Source organism: Salvia splendens, chromosome 16 (assembly GCF_004379255.2).
Source record: "Salvia splendens isolate huo1 chromosome 16, SspV2, whole genome shotgun sequence".
NCBI lineage: Eukaryota > Viridiplantae > Streptophyta > Magnoliopsida > Lamiales > Lamiaceae > Salvia > Salvia splendens.
In genome coordinates this window covers 27,289,475-27,303,996 of record NC_056047.1, presented here as the reverse complement: position 1 = coordinate 27,303,996, position 14,522 = coordinate 27,289,475, and the positions used below count along the sequence as shown (strand labels likewise).

The 14,522-nt window shown below is 37.0% G+C and overlaps 2 long non-coding RNA genes across 4 annotated transcripts; both read left to right on the top strand.

Annotated features, from left to right (window-relative positions):
• The first annotated feature begins 5,502 nt into the window (after window positions 1–5,502).
• On the top strand, window positions 5,503–11,101 carry LOC121771635. 3 transcript variants are annotated; one of them, XR_006044178.1, is made up of 7 exons: window positions 5,503–5,767; window positions 5,837–5,969; window positions 7,621–7,779; window positions 7,912–8,093; window positions 8,230–8,344; window positions 8,432–8,533; window positions 10,932–11,101. It is a non-coding gene; the product is annotated as an uncharacterized LOC121771635 (long non-coding RNA). The 3 variants fall into 3 exon arrangements; XR_006044176.1 differs by having other exon boundaries at window positions 8,164–8,344; XR_006044177.1 differs by lacking the exon at window positions 10,932–11,101 and adding an exon at window positions 9,443–10,101 and having other exon boundaries at window positions 8,164–8,344.
• A 1,333-nt stretch (window positions 11,102–12,434) lies between these two features.
• Window positions 12,435–14,235, top strand: LOC121771638. The gene is made up of 4 exons (XR_006044180.1): window positions 12,435–12,519; window positions 13,180–13,282; window positions 13,358–13,445; window positions 14,194–14,235. It is a non-coding gene; the product is annotated as an uncharacterized LOC121771638 (long non-coding RNA).
• The last annotated feature ends 287 nt before the right edge of the window (window positions 14,236–14,522 follow it).

The following is a 14,522-nucleotide window of genomic DNA, read 5'->3' as shown; positions in this document are numbered from 1 at the left end:
CAAAGATTTATTTACAAAACCCAAAATTCTCCACCTTATCTCTCAAATGATACCATTTTCGAAACTGGGCCGAGTCTCTTTCCCATTTTTTTTTTGCCCACAATAATTAAATTCAAAAATTGGGCCTCCCTCTAATTAAAGCAGCCATTATGATTAATTCATCACCATTAAATTTATTCATCGGCCCAAGGATTTAAATTAATCTATCCCAAAGAACTTAATTAGAATTATAGCATAAAGCAAACTTATATTGCAGCCCAAACTCCTTTAGGAAAATAATCCCATTTATTCTCTTCTCTAGGCCCAAACAATAAATCTCTTGGCCCAAATCTTAATAAATGACCTCATGGTCCAATTCAACAATTAAATGAGGTAGTCCATTTATTCCCTTACTTCAATTCTAGGCCCGATTCCCTTTAATTAATTAAAGTGGCCCAATTAAAATGAATAATGACCCAATATACTCCTTCCCCCATACGTGACTTTCCCCCATTTCACTTCCTTCTCCAATTCTAATCCCTAATTGAAGAAGTGAGCAGTGCCTCCTCTCCCTCACTCTCACGTCTCATCTCTCTCGTCTCTCTCTCTCTTTCTCTTCTCTCTTCACCGTCGCGCCGCCATCCTCACCGTCTTTCTCCCGTTCCGCCGCCGCCACCGCTGTGCATGCACAGCCGGCGACTTCGTCGCCCTCGTCCCGGAAGTCCGCTGGTCTGCACGCTCCGTCCCTTTCTCTCCCAGTCGGCCTCTCTCTCGGTCGGTCTCTCTCTCCCTCGATTCGCCGCACCGCCACCGCCGCTGCGGATCTGCCGCCGTCGCCGAGAACCGCTGCTGTAGCCGCTGCTGTCCCAGCCTGCCGGTCAGCCTCCGATCGACTCCGAGTCCACCCCGAACCGACACCGCGCAGCCCCGAACAACTCCGAACAGCCCCGAAACATCCCGGAACTAACCCGTTCAACCCCAAAAGATAAGTCCCCTTACCAAGTTCTTTCGCATTTCGATTTAATCGTGGGAGTGTTCAATTGTGTTAATTGCTTGAGTTATGCGATTAGTTCGGATGATGGTATGTTTATGCATAAACTGATGATTAAAACTCGAAAATGGGAAAGGATTTTTACCTTGATAATCCGATATCGATTGTGAAATTGTAGGACCGAAAGGAGTAGCCCACTGGATTTTGCAGATTCAGTTTCTGTCAAAATTTTACATAACGTTTGATTTCCAAAAGAAGTGCGAAATTGTGCTATTAACGGAGGAGTATGGATTACTTGTAATTCAATTGATTGAGCTCTGGGTTTCTTGAATTGAATTTGAGCAGGATGTGTTTTTTTTTCTTGCTGCAGAGAACGTAGAAGAGAGAAGAATAAACTAAGGAGAAGATTTAATATAGAGGGATGGCGGTTTGGAGCAAAATATCTTAGATTTTTTTTTATTATATTAATTTACTAACTTGGTGACCAAGTTAGATTATTTAAAAAAAAAAATTTCTTTTTTTTTTCCGGTTGTTACAGTAAATCATCTCTTTGATGATGTATATGTAGTGGTTGAATTAATACAAATCTAGTATCAGATTTCGGTATAGAAATCGGTAAAGGGGCTAACACCAATCTGATATTGCATTGTGTTTTTGTTTGATCCTTCATCCATGGAGTTGAGTTTTTGTATTTCCGTGTTTCTTGGTGAGGACGATAACCCAGCCATCTGAAATAGGGACCACCGTGTGCTTGTCGCCATCTTTAGCTTTCCGTCCTTTCGTCTTTACAGCTTTTCTGTGCCCACCAACAGACTAGATTGGAAGTCCAAAACCGTTATGTGTTTAATGCACGGCAGTTTACCAATAGTCACGTAATCACATCTTATTTTTATTTTTCTTCTCAATAACACTGAACTATTTCTATGTTACATATGCGGCACAGGTTAGTTACCTTCGTGAACGCCTATGTTGTTAGAGGAAAGGCGTAGGATCAAGGAGCATGAGAAGTGCTCGTCCAAGTGGCGAGGAAGAAATAAACTTCAACTCCACAAAATATATATTTGATGAAACAGTAATGAAATAGCAGGAAGGGAAAGTCGGCAATATTATTGATAAAAGGAATGACAAGGAAATAAGAATCCTCCATAGGAGGCCTACGAAATTAATTGTCCCAAACTCTAAGTTTTCCAAGATCTTTCAATCTCACGCAGGAGGTCCTTATTTATACTAATGGTTGCAGCTAAAATAAAGGGAATGAAATAACAATAAGGAAATAACAATAATTTGTTGATGACTTCTGCTGACTCCTCTTCCGTAACAAACTCCTCTTCTTGCTCTGCTGACTCGGTCGGCCAAACAACCTCCCGAGATCCTCTCTGATCCACTATGTATCACATGTTTATTCATGTTCCTCGGCCAAACACTACTCTCCCTCTCTCACACACTGTGTTTTGCCCTCTTTCTCTCTCCCGCCTCTCTCGGACTATGTTCAGAATCCGACCATTAAGGAAATTAACAATTAATCTGGAGTCAGTCTCCGTGGTGTAGAGATCAACCTCAAAGACTCTTAACTATGGGAGACAACACAGGTATAGCAGCAGCAACATTTGCATTGGGCTTCAGTCTCGGGACCTTTTACTGGAAATTTCTCATGCAATTAGAAGAAAAGATCGCCTTGCCAAGTCCAAAAAAAAGATAAATATTAGTAGTAAATACAAACAAACATGATTTTGTCAAGTGTTTAGTGATGGTTATATCTTCGAACTTGAACAAGAAACTCTCTAAATAATAATTTTGTTAAACAAGAAACTGCTACATTGTTGTTCTTGAATGTGACCAAATCACTTTTTTGCCACCCTCTTCACATAGCTCATGAATGTAACGATACAGACTTGACTTTTACTGTAGATGTAAATAGCATCCATCGCATGAAATTGAAAGAATCAAACTTTTACCTGTTTGCTTTCTGGACTCCATGCGAGAAGATTTGATCGTCCACCAACCTGAAAGTATGAGTCGACTAACCATGACCATTGTGTTAACGGGAACTGTTTTGAATTTTATAGGCTCCATGTTCGAAAGGTGAACTTTCGGCATTATAGCCGAATATGATCATTGTATTGCACCACTGACATCACAAGTCAAACATAATACATCTTTAAATCAAATCCCATAAGCCCCATTGAATATATTTCCTGAACCTGGCAACCTCGTATTGCATTCTTCATAACCACTGTAGAACTTGCTGCTATGTCCCAACCTCTCAGTTCTGAGCAGCTCAGCCATAACAAAATTATTTACACTCCGGGCTTCATTCCACCCATCACATTGACGATTAGAAGTTATTCCATTTCTAGACTGATGTAGGTTGAGCTGTGAAAATGGAGAGATATTATTGGATAGCATCTGCTCGACAACTGGAGATACAGATACCTGAGATCTTGAAACTGTTCAAGGAAAGTAGAGAAAGAGATTAAGGGTACCAAATCAAACAAATTACTAGTAATCTAATTTGAGAAAACACAAACAGAGTAGCAAGCGTAGATGTTTGCGTAGCTCAAACAAATTATCTAGGAACTTGCTCAAACTAATCAGCCAAATCATATAAAAAGAAAGACAAAGATAAAGGTCATCAAATGTTTTTTTGTCATAGATTGTTTAAACTAAATAAAGGTGAAAATAGATATATCAGTTAAGGAATATATCCCATATTCTCTAATGTTACAGATCAAGAGCACTCTATCTATGCCACTCCAAGAGGGATGAACAAGCACCCAAACTATGCAAGTCTAACATTACCGGGGGAGTGTTATATTGCTAACTCAATACTTAATTGCTAACTATAATTAAATAATAGCCATTACATATTCAAATCAAGGGCCTAGATCATTAGCCCCGAAATGTCAATACGATCAAGAAAAAACGTCAATAAGGGTATTAGTGTTAATTTACAACAAATTAGTTGTAACTAACTTTTGAAAAATATCTCATAACTTTAAAACGCATATAACTTTCTCGATTTGAATTATTTTTTCGCACAACATATATCAAATCAAAGATAATTTCATAAGGATTCTAACGAGATCTCATTTGCATATGTTTCCATGTCAAAATTTGAAAAAAATTTCAAAAATTTTCATAAATTTCGGTAACAACTTTATATCAATACACGACACATATTATGTCAATACAATGCCTGTACAATGTCAATATGAAATTGTATTGACAATGTCATGTCTTTGTGTTGATATATATCATACACTGTATTGACATTGTGTTTCTAAACCCTAAATTTGCTAGTTGCTATTATTTTTTAATATAAAAAAATAAAAAACAAAATTACACATGACAAATTGTAGACCGCAATATTTCTAAAATCCTATGATCTTAAATTAGTTGTAGTTAGCAATTAAATGATGAGTTAACAATTGATCACTCCCCAACATTACTAAATAAACAGATATTTTCAAGATAAATTTGCATAATTTTGAACCCCAAACAAAAGTGAAAAAGATAGTCAAATACTACCTCCGTCCCTTAAAAACAGAAACAATTTCCATTTGGTCCAGCCCTTAAAAATATAAACTTTCTATTTTATGAACTGGACCCCATAATCTACCAACACTACTTCCTCTATTTTTTTTCTCTTCCTCTCTCTTTACCCATTTTTCTCTCCCTCTCTACTACTCTACCCTTTTTCTCTCTCTGTCTTTCTTACTTAACCAATTGTGCATTAAAACTCATGCCGTTTCAAAAGTTTCTATTTTTCAAGGCCACAAGTAGTAGTAGGTAGTACTTAAGAAAATTATGAATTACTATTAACTTACAAGGAGGCTTGTTGGAAGAAAATTGAGTAACATCGTTAGTAAAATAATCTTGTTATGTGCCAGTTGAAACAGGTAAGCCAATCGTGCAAACATTTTCGTTTCCTCCTCTCTAGCAAACGAAAATCTTGACTGACTGCTATTCAGAGCTTTCCAGGAACCTAGTGCTCCATAAGACCCTTGTCGTCTATCAGTTTCACCTAGCAACTTTGCCAGGTTCTGAGGTGAAGTTACAGACTTATCCCATGAGTCAAAGTCTAGTGATAAAATATTTGATATAATGCTGCTTTCCCCTGTATCAATAGCAGAAGCACCATTGCCCACTTCAGTTTCATATCTCCCAAACTGAGATATTTTCTCTTTTCTAAATAAAAGAGTGGAATCTACAGTACCATTATTGAATTTACCTTACTCCAATTATGAAGGGCACAAACAAAATTAAGGCAATAAATACCAAAACTTCAACTACATAACTTACTGGTTAAATAAATTTAACTTCAAAAATTAATTATAATCATCATAAAAGTTAGACTAGACCAACACAAACATTTAAAAGAAGATTTAGACTCAACTATTAAAATTTTAGAGAATTTATTTCATAATAAAGAATAATTAAAAATAAAACTCAAAACTTAATTAATTGAAAGTCCATCCTTTAGCCAAGAAATAAAAATGAAACCCTACTCTATTCAAATTCAAACTCTCGCTTGCGCCTCCTTTCCCCCACGCCTCTTTCTCTCAAATCTCCCTTCTCTCTCGCCTCTGCCGGAAACGTCTGCCACCGCCGGCACCGATCAGCCGCCGGCCCGCCGGCCATCTCTCCCTTCTTCCCTTCTCTCCTTCTTTCCTCTCTTCTCACTCTCTCTTTCGGTCTCCCTCTCCGCCAGCACCGCCGCCGGCTGGAAACTGCCGCTGCTGTCGTCGGGCTGCCGCCGCCGCTGCGCCGGCCGCCGTCGCCGTCGTCGCTCGGGAGGTAAGTATATTTCACTTTTAATTTGTAAAAACAAGTTTCTAAACCTTGAATCTTTGCTTCAATTTTCAGAAATTAAGAGGGGTTGAAAAGGAGCCAAGAAGTGTCGTTGTTTGCCGGATTTCGCCACCACCGCCGGATGCTGTCGCCGCCGCCGACCCGGCGCTGCCTCTGTTGCTGACAGAGGACAGAAACTCCAGCCAGGGTATGATTTCTTACTTCCTTAGTCAAATTCTTAATTGAGTGGCTTATGTATTTGTGATTGAAGAGGGCTAAGGTTTTTCCTATTTATGCATAAAAGTTGAGATCTTGAAGAAACACTAAGCATGCTTGTGTTTTGGGTTTTGGGACAGAGATATGTACTAAATTATGGCTTGCTTTGAACAAAGAATTTTGGTAGGGAACTTACTTAGATATGAGAAAAAGCTTGATGAATGAACAATATGCAACTTTCCTTTCCTTGCTAGCTAGACTCATGAAGCACTTTCTTCTAAACTTGAATGTGTGGAAACATGGATTTTTGTGGGTGGGATAGATGAATTTATGTGATGAAACTGATGAGTGATTGTGATGGGAAAAAGGTTGATAGGGATGTTCTATATATAGTGAATTTCTTACCGAGTGATCTTGAATGTGGCGACAAGATACATAAGGCTCCTCTCCTCTCATTCTTCATACTCATCATGGTGTTGGGGACTTTGTTCCTCTGATTCTAATTAACTCACTGTTGGAGCATGCATGGGGAGGGATTGTTCTTGCAAGATTTTGAAAGATGATAATGCGTGTGTGCTTTGGTGTCACCACAAAGAGAATGGCGTCAAAGTTGTTGAACCAACCCGAAATGCCCCGCAAGAGGTCCCCTCTTCTGCTTGAAATTACTAATTGGGCTCTAGGTAGCACTACTAGGTACAGTCCGTCCAGTTTTGAGAAGTAAATGATTTTGTGTGCTAATTTGTTAATCCTTGTTCAAATGAGTCTGGCTAGTTGCTAAATTTGCCTTGGTTTCTTTCTCAGCCCTATCTGTTCGATTGGAAAATGGGCTGTGCTTCTCGTTGGTGAAATCTGAATTTTTTCACCATCTTCCTGCATTGATAGATGTTTAGAATAGTTTTGAGGTGTGGGTGTTTGGATGCATGCTTCTTTTTGTGGTTGTATTTTATCCTATTTGTGTGTGCATGCAAGGTTTTCTCTTTATTGATTGTTACCAGACACTTTTTTTATCGTTTATTACAGTTGGCCTGCAGTACGTTGTTGTCACTTACTAACTACTGGAGAACTAAGATTCCCTAATTTAAAAAACCTAATATTTTAATAATATGTTAAAATGAATCTATGCGGCTTCTAAATAAATTTGTTAATCCTTATAGCTATAGTTTCACTTTTGACTTTTGACTGCAGTACCTTGTGAATTTTGTTTCACTGGTAGGTTTCACGATTTAGTTTAAATAAATTTGGAAGCCTTTATCAAGATTAAAGAAATACATAGGCCATGCATGTTTCCGTGTCATGTAATCATTGATGCATATCATGTCTGAAAAACATACTTACTTTTAACCAACTGGATGATGAAGTTCCTTCCAGCGTATATTAAGTGGGTCCCTAATCCTGATGGTAAGGCCACATGATTTAGATGTGTGGAGAGTTATAATGGTCTCTTGATATTTTATCTGTGCTGAACGTGTTCTATTGATGTTTTTTCTGTTGGGTGGGATTTACTTATTGGAGCAATAATACTAGCAAATAACTTATAAATAATTTGTTCAAGTGTTATGTTAATTTAGTCCAGTATGTATGGGTTTGGAATTCATATTGTTTGTATTTTGTCCTTGTTGCATATTAACCTTGTTTACATGCAGTCCAAACCATTGAAGGGGAAACAGATAAACAAATTTCTGTTAGGAGAAAGCATAGAGACAGCGTTGAGCCACTTTTTTTATGCTAGCCTATATGCGCAAGGTCAAATGATCCCTTTATGCTAACCAGGCCACTTTTCACATTCACAACGAGTTTATGAGGTGATTCTTTAACAAATTCTAGGATATCTAAGTTGATTCACGTGGCCAGATATGTATAGTCTCTAGTTCATCTTTGTGATCTTTATTTGTATCTCATTTAATTTTGTCATTTTGTCTGCTGTATTTTTCTAGTTTTCTAGAGAATCGGTCCACCTAGAGCTCAAATGCATTTCCAATTCCCCCCCGGCTTCGTCAGGAATAAGTGGTAGCGTTTACTCATCTAGCCTTGTTAGCATTGGAATGGGTGCTATGCCCTAAACACCGGAAATTGGCTCTGACGATATAGAACCTGTTGGATCCCAGATTCATTCTAGGTTTGTTTAGTTTATGTTTTCTTTTGATTTTTATATCATTTATTAATTATTAGTTTTGTTTTCCTATCAGTAAACCTTGCGGGCAACTAAAAACAAAAATGAATCAAATTAGTAAAATTATGGTGATCGTTTTCAGTTCCTTCATCTCACATTTCAATTGACGATGGTCCACAAACTCCTGAAAACGACATCATTCCTTCATTCTCTCTTGCTTTGGCTAGCTACTGATGGAACCTTCCAGTTATGCAAAAGTGAGTACAATCTGTTTGCATATCAACCATTGTTTGCTTGTGCAATTTTTTACCTGTGCACTCTATTAATGCACTTTATCAATGCAGGAAACTGGAAATGCTGCATATCCTACTAATGCAACTCTGTCTTCCTAGCATCTTGGGACTAATGTCTGTGAGCCATTTATGTACCATACTATCTCAGAGAAGGTATATATACTATGAGCCTTTACTATTTAAATATCATTTTCTTAAAACTCGTGCTTTAAAAAGTGCCTCGCTTATGATTGGAAGGAGGGAGTAAAAAATTACAAACTATAGCTATAAGTTTATTTGAGTATTACCTTAGTTGTTATCCTCCAATATGTTGATGTCAACTTATTATGTGGTATTCCTTTTTCTAAAATGACATGGTGGATTGAGCATAAAACATTTAGAATGTTGACTTTTCCAACTCTTGATACGATCATACATTTTACCTAGACTTCAATTGAAGAATCCACATCTAACATGGTGCGAGTGTTAGGTGATAAGCTAATTACTTGTCTAAAGTTGCATTTGCATCATTCATGGACATTAGATTCCTATGTAGGTGAATTACTAACTTAAGCATATTGTTCTTGATTCATAACTGTTTGCAAAGAACCGAGCTTAAGCATATTGTTCTTGATTTGCTCAAAGTACGCACTAATTCTACAATGATGCACTGTATAATTTCATATGCTGGCCTCGGTTTAGATGTGGGAATGATGTCAATCCTACATTGTATGTAAAATTAATGTGCACAATGTATTTATTGTTTTGTTAAGATTTATATGTTCTTCCTTGATATTAGAATGAGTTGTTTTGATGATAAAACCTCATTTTTTAATATTTCTACAATGTGTGCCTGCGTTAGATAATGAAGCACAAGTATGAATAGCAGCAGCCGAAAAGGTTACAAATTCTATCGGATTCTTTATCTAGAACTTGCTGTCCAACATATTAAGTTGTATTTAAGTGGATACTTTTGAATATGCACTTTAAGTATTTGTTACTTATGTTGTGCTTCATTTCTTTATTTTTATTTATCAGCTGCTTTATATAATTGATTTTATTTGTTTTGTGTTTGTTGTGTAGGAGTTGAGGAGGAGCTAACTTTTAAAGGGGTTATTAGTGTAGACTTCGTTTTTCTCAAGGGTTGATCCGCCAACTTAGTTGTTGCTTACTAACTTCTGAAGTCCTAGGTTTCCCGTGCTTCAAATAAGTGATACCAGTGTTCTTTGTTGCCCGATTTCTTGAGCTAAGGAGAGAGAACTATTCCGGTTTTGAAAAATTAATTGAAAAAGCCATAGGGCCGATCGACTGAATGAGAGCTTTATGAGTTGCAATCTTGTTGATATTGGTGCATAAAGATGATTTAGGCAATAGGAATAAAGATCTCATATCCAAATTATCACATGCCTGACCCTGCATAAACCCCTAGTGAGCCAATTTGAGCCACAAAAGCCTAATTTCTTTGTTGAAAATTTTGAAGTCCTTATATCTGCTTACCTATTATATCCCATTTGTTGGCCTATATTTTCTACCCTAGTCACTAAATTTAAAGTGCTAGCACATTCTTGGGAGGGTATTATGGTGGCAAGAAAAAGATGGAGGTTTTGTACCATTCATTAGGTGGTATTTATTTATAAGATACAAAGTGAGTGAAAAGCTGTCCCCTTCAAACGAAAATAGAATAAAAAGGCAGCCTTTCATGAGTAAAAAAAAGCCAAGGCTAGAAAAAAATAAAAAGGTAGCCTTTCATAAGTAAAAAAAGCCAAGGCTAGAAAAAGATAAAAAGGAAGCCTTTCATTAGTTAAAAAAAGCCAAGGCTAGAAAAAAATAAAAATAAAAAAGGCAACCTTTCATGTCTAAAAAAAAGCCAAGGCTAGAAAAAAAATAAAAATAAAAAGGCAGCCTTTCTTGAGTAAAAAAAAGCCAAGGCTCGAAAAAAAATATTGAGCGAAAAATAGAAATGATTCAAAAGAATAAGTTGACAGATGGTCGAAAAATCTTATGTTTGGGGTGTTGATCTGTAAGAAATTTGTATGCAGTGAGTGAGATGTGAAAGGTTTTGTGATGGATGTGCTAGTATTTTAAGAATGGTGGTAAGCTACTTAACCAAATATTATCCCACCTCTACCAAAAGCCCCATTACATCCCAATGAATAAGACCTTTTGATTTGTGCATCATATTGACTTGGGAGTGATGAATTTTGCTTGATTTTGGGAGAAAGATCTTATGTGCTTAAAATAAAGAATAGCTAGAAGAACTTCTCTTTATGAATTAGTGACGATGGTTTGAGACTCCCAAGACACAACTCGAACATAGATTGAAGCATGGGATGCCTAGTTCTTAGGGACTTAGTTCGTGTACAATTCTTGTTCTTAAGTTTTACCCGCGAGTGAATTCGGGGTCGGCCTAATTTCCCTACTGATTCATATGGTTTGGCGTGACTTGAAGCAGAGGATTATCTAATATATTGTGAGTGTGATTTATTGTGTAACTTGCTCGAGGGCTAGCATGACTTAAGTTTGGGGGGTGTTTGATGTGAGTGGGTAATTTTCTAACTTGTTCCTCGTACAGTATACAATGGAATGGAGGGTAGCGTATTACTGCTCCTAGCCAATTTTGGCCACTTTGATATTAAGTGTCTCTCAGTTCATACTAAAGCCGTCAATGAAGAACTACTGCAAAATCTGTCTGATGCTCTTCGCTTGTCGGTACCTGATAAAATTGGAGTTGATCTTGCTTTGTCTAAACTGACGATCACGATATCAGGATGTGTGGTTAGCTATTCTCCTCCTTATACATACATTTAGATATAATTTTTTGTTTAGTTGTAGGAAGTGGAATACATACAATAATTTATTATTTTTATTTCCTTGGATTCTTTCTATATGTTCCACTAAACCCTTTTACCCTTTTCTTGTTGTATGCAGGAAAGAATTTTTGTTTGAGTCAGATTAAAGAGCTGTGTGCCTATCTATTGCATTGAGGCGACTGAGATGATTCAAAATATGCTCGTGTTACACTTAGTTGATCTAACGGCCTCTCTAAGCATTCAGATTCATTCTTGCAAATGTTAGCTCTTGTGCAACTAAGGTGCTTTCCGTGATAGTTCCTCGTGCAAAAATAAACTAGAATTTCTTAGTCAATCTGAAGGCCAAGGCCCAACTACGTGGAGATCACTTCTTTCAGGTGCTTTCAGTGAAACTGCCTAGTGCATAAATAGACTAGAATTTGTTATGGAAACCAATTTTTACATTTATGCTTGTTTATATTAGCGTAGTTTAAAACGCGCGCGCAGGTGGAAAGAGCAAGATCTGGGGACGGCGGCCCGGTGGGGGCAAGTCGTATGGCGGTAGGGGGAGACTTAGTTCTTAACTTATAAGAAGCCGGGGGAAATGGTGAGCCTAGCTTTGCTTAATCTTCTTCTTCTTGGTTGTAGCGAATATATTTTTCTACTTATTTGATTCAATTTCTGCTGCCTTTTGCAGCTTCATAAATCTATCACATCATATTTTTGGGTATTATTACTGTGCCCGGTGATTTCCCTACTTTTTCTAATCCACTTCTTGCTACCTTGCATCTATATAATTAAATATATACTTATTATCCTATTTTTTTTTCGTCATATGCCGTGTACATAAATGTGCTATAATAGTATTTCTTTTCTTTGATATATAAACCCCATTGATTGTCAAAATCTTGGCATGTTAAATTGTTTTTCACAGGCTCTTCCCAAGTACCTTCCTAGATATGTTTCTTTTTTTACTTGGCATTCGGTTTGCTTGTACCTGCATTAAAAAAGAAATCATGGGCCTTGGAAGCTGGATGAGCACTCAATTAGTGTCTAGTAAAGATGCTTTGTATGAGGTTAGTGTTTTCTCTTTTTTAAAAATCCCTCCCTATTAAGGTCCCAAGGACACATAGAAAAGCAAGTTAATTTCTGTTGTTGTGTAAAGAAATCATTCTGTGAGATATTATTGCCAAGACTAATTTTTGAATTTGCAATCTGCCAGTGCCATCTTGTGGTCTGTTATAATTGTAATTTCATGCTCCGGTTTTACGTGCATGCCTCCAGGAAATAGATCAAGTTTCTGAAGGATGTTTCAGGACCTCTCTTCCTAGTCACATTCAATCTTTGGGTTCACTTTTGAATATCTTTCTGGTATGAATCTGGGCATGAAATTATTGAATCCATAGTCTGGTTTTGTTGTTGTATTTGTCATGATGTATAGCCAAAATTTCATGTACTATATACTGTGACATGTTGTGCCTCTTCGGTTATGATTTCTTTTTCTTATGTATGGTGTTGGATTGATTTAAGCATCAAATAGCTGGTTCAGAATTTTGAAGTCAATTTCTTTGTATGAAATGGTAACTAATGGATTATGCTATCATATTAGAGATGTCATATGCAAGCACTTCCAAGAAAACTAAAGACTATCTCTATTTATTACATTAACTCTCCACTTCCTCTGATCATTCTCAAGATTTTAATATTTCTGCAATGCCAGCTTATTGCTACTTCTATGGCTGGGTGACTCCAGAAATCATATAAGCTCGTGTAGGAAAATCAAATCAAAGTTTGGACATACATAATGGAGAAGTTTCCTACATTGCTTGATTTTAGAAACAATTTTCCGGCAGTAAATATTTGATTACCGCTCTGGAAATGTTGTGATACACCCAAAATTTTAAATATTATTCCAGCAGTTGAGTTTGTCTACAACAGTTTGATCAACTATCGCGGGACCAAATTTTCTATAGATTGCAAACTTGAGTTTGCTCGTATTGCACATCTAAATTCTGCTGTTGTTCATTCCAGGTTGTGTGTAAGGCTGCGTAGCAAGTAGAACTCAGTCCCATGTTGAGAGCACTACTTCAGCGTTGATAAGTTCTAGAGATATCCCCTGTTCTTCTTCAGCGAGGTGTTATAGCTGTAACCACTAACCTCTACTCATAGCATTCTTATGCCAGTACACTTTGATCAATTTCTTTTGTAGGGACTAACCCCGGAGTTGTCCAGGTTCTCGCTTCCTGTATAGGGGTGTGATCCTGGCACCACCCCTTACTTGCTTTCTACCCAAACAAGTGAGTATTCTATCTCCTTTTACATTTTCTAGTCCTTCACATTGAGGTGTGGGTGTATGCGTGCATTCTTCTTTTCTTTGTTTTTGCATGCAATGTTTTCACTCTTGATTGACACCAGACACACTTTTAATGGGTTATTAGTGTACACTTAGTTTCTCTCAAGGGTTGGAGAACTAAGATTTTCTAATTTCAAACACCCAACTTATTAATATTTTAATATGTGAAAATGAACAAGACATGCTGCTGAACAAGACCAATTACATTATCTTATATTTTCGATTGGTGTCTTGATACATTCTTTGTGGGTGATGTTTTCACTGATGAATGAGGATTTACTTATTTAACGGCAATAATACTAGCAAATAAACTTATTGAAAATTCGGTAAAGGGCTTGTGTTAATTATGTTCCATTGTGTATGTGTTTAGAATTCACAGTTTTTTTTTATTTTGTCCTTGTTGCATTACCTTGTTCACATGCAGTCCAAACCAATGATTGGGAAATAGATCAACAACTTTCTATTAGGGGAAAACATAAGAGATAGTTTGTGCCACTTTTAAAATGCTAGCATTTAAGTGGCAGGTCAAATGTGACCTTTGTCTAAGCTAGGCACCTGTCAACATTCACAAACCACAAGTTTATAAGGTGATACTTGACAATTTTTAGAACATCTAAGTTGATTCACGTGGTCAGATATATATTATCTAGTTCATTTTTGTGATCTTTATTTGTGTCTCATTTCATTTGCAGGAATCACTAACAGAGTTGACACCGATGAATGGAATCCATCCATGATACACATCTTCTTGATTGATAACCGCTCTGCAAATGTTGTGATGCACTCAAAATTTTAAATATCATTTCCAGCTTTTTTGTTTGTCTACGACAGTTAGTCATCTATCGAGGGACCGAATTTGCTTTAGATTGCAAACTTGAGTTTGCTCATACTGCTCATCGAAATTCTGCTGCGTTCATCCTGGTTGAGTGTAAGTCTGCGTAGCAAGTAGAAGTCAGTTCTGTGTTGAGAGCGCTACTTCAGTGTTGATAAGTTCTAGAGTATCCCCTGATCTTCAACAGTG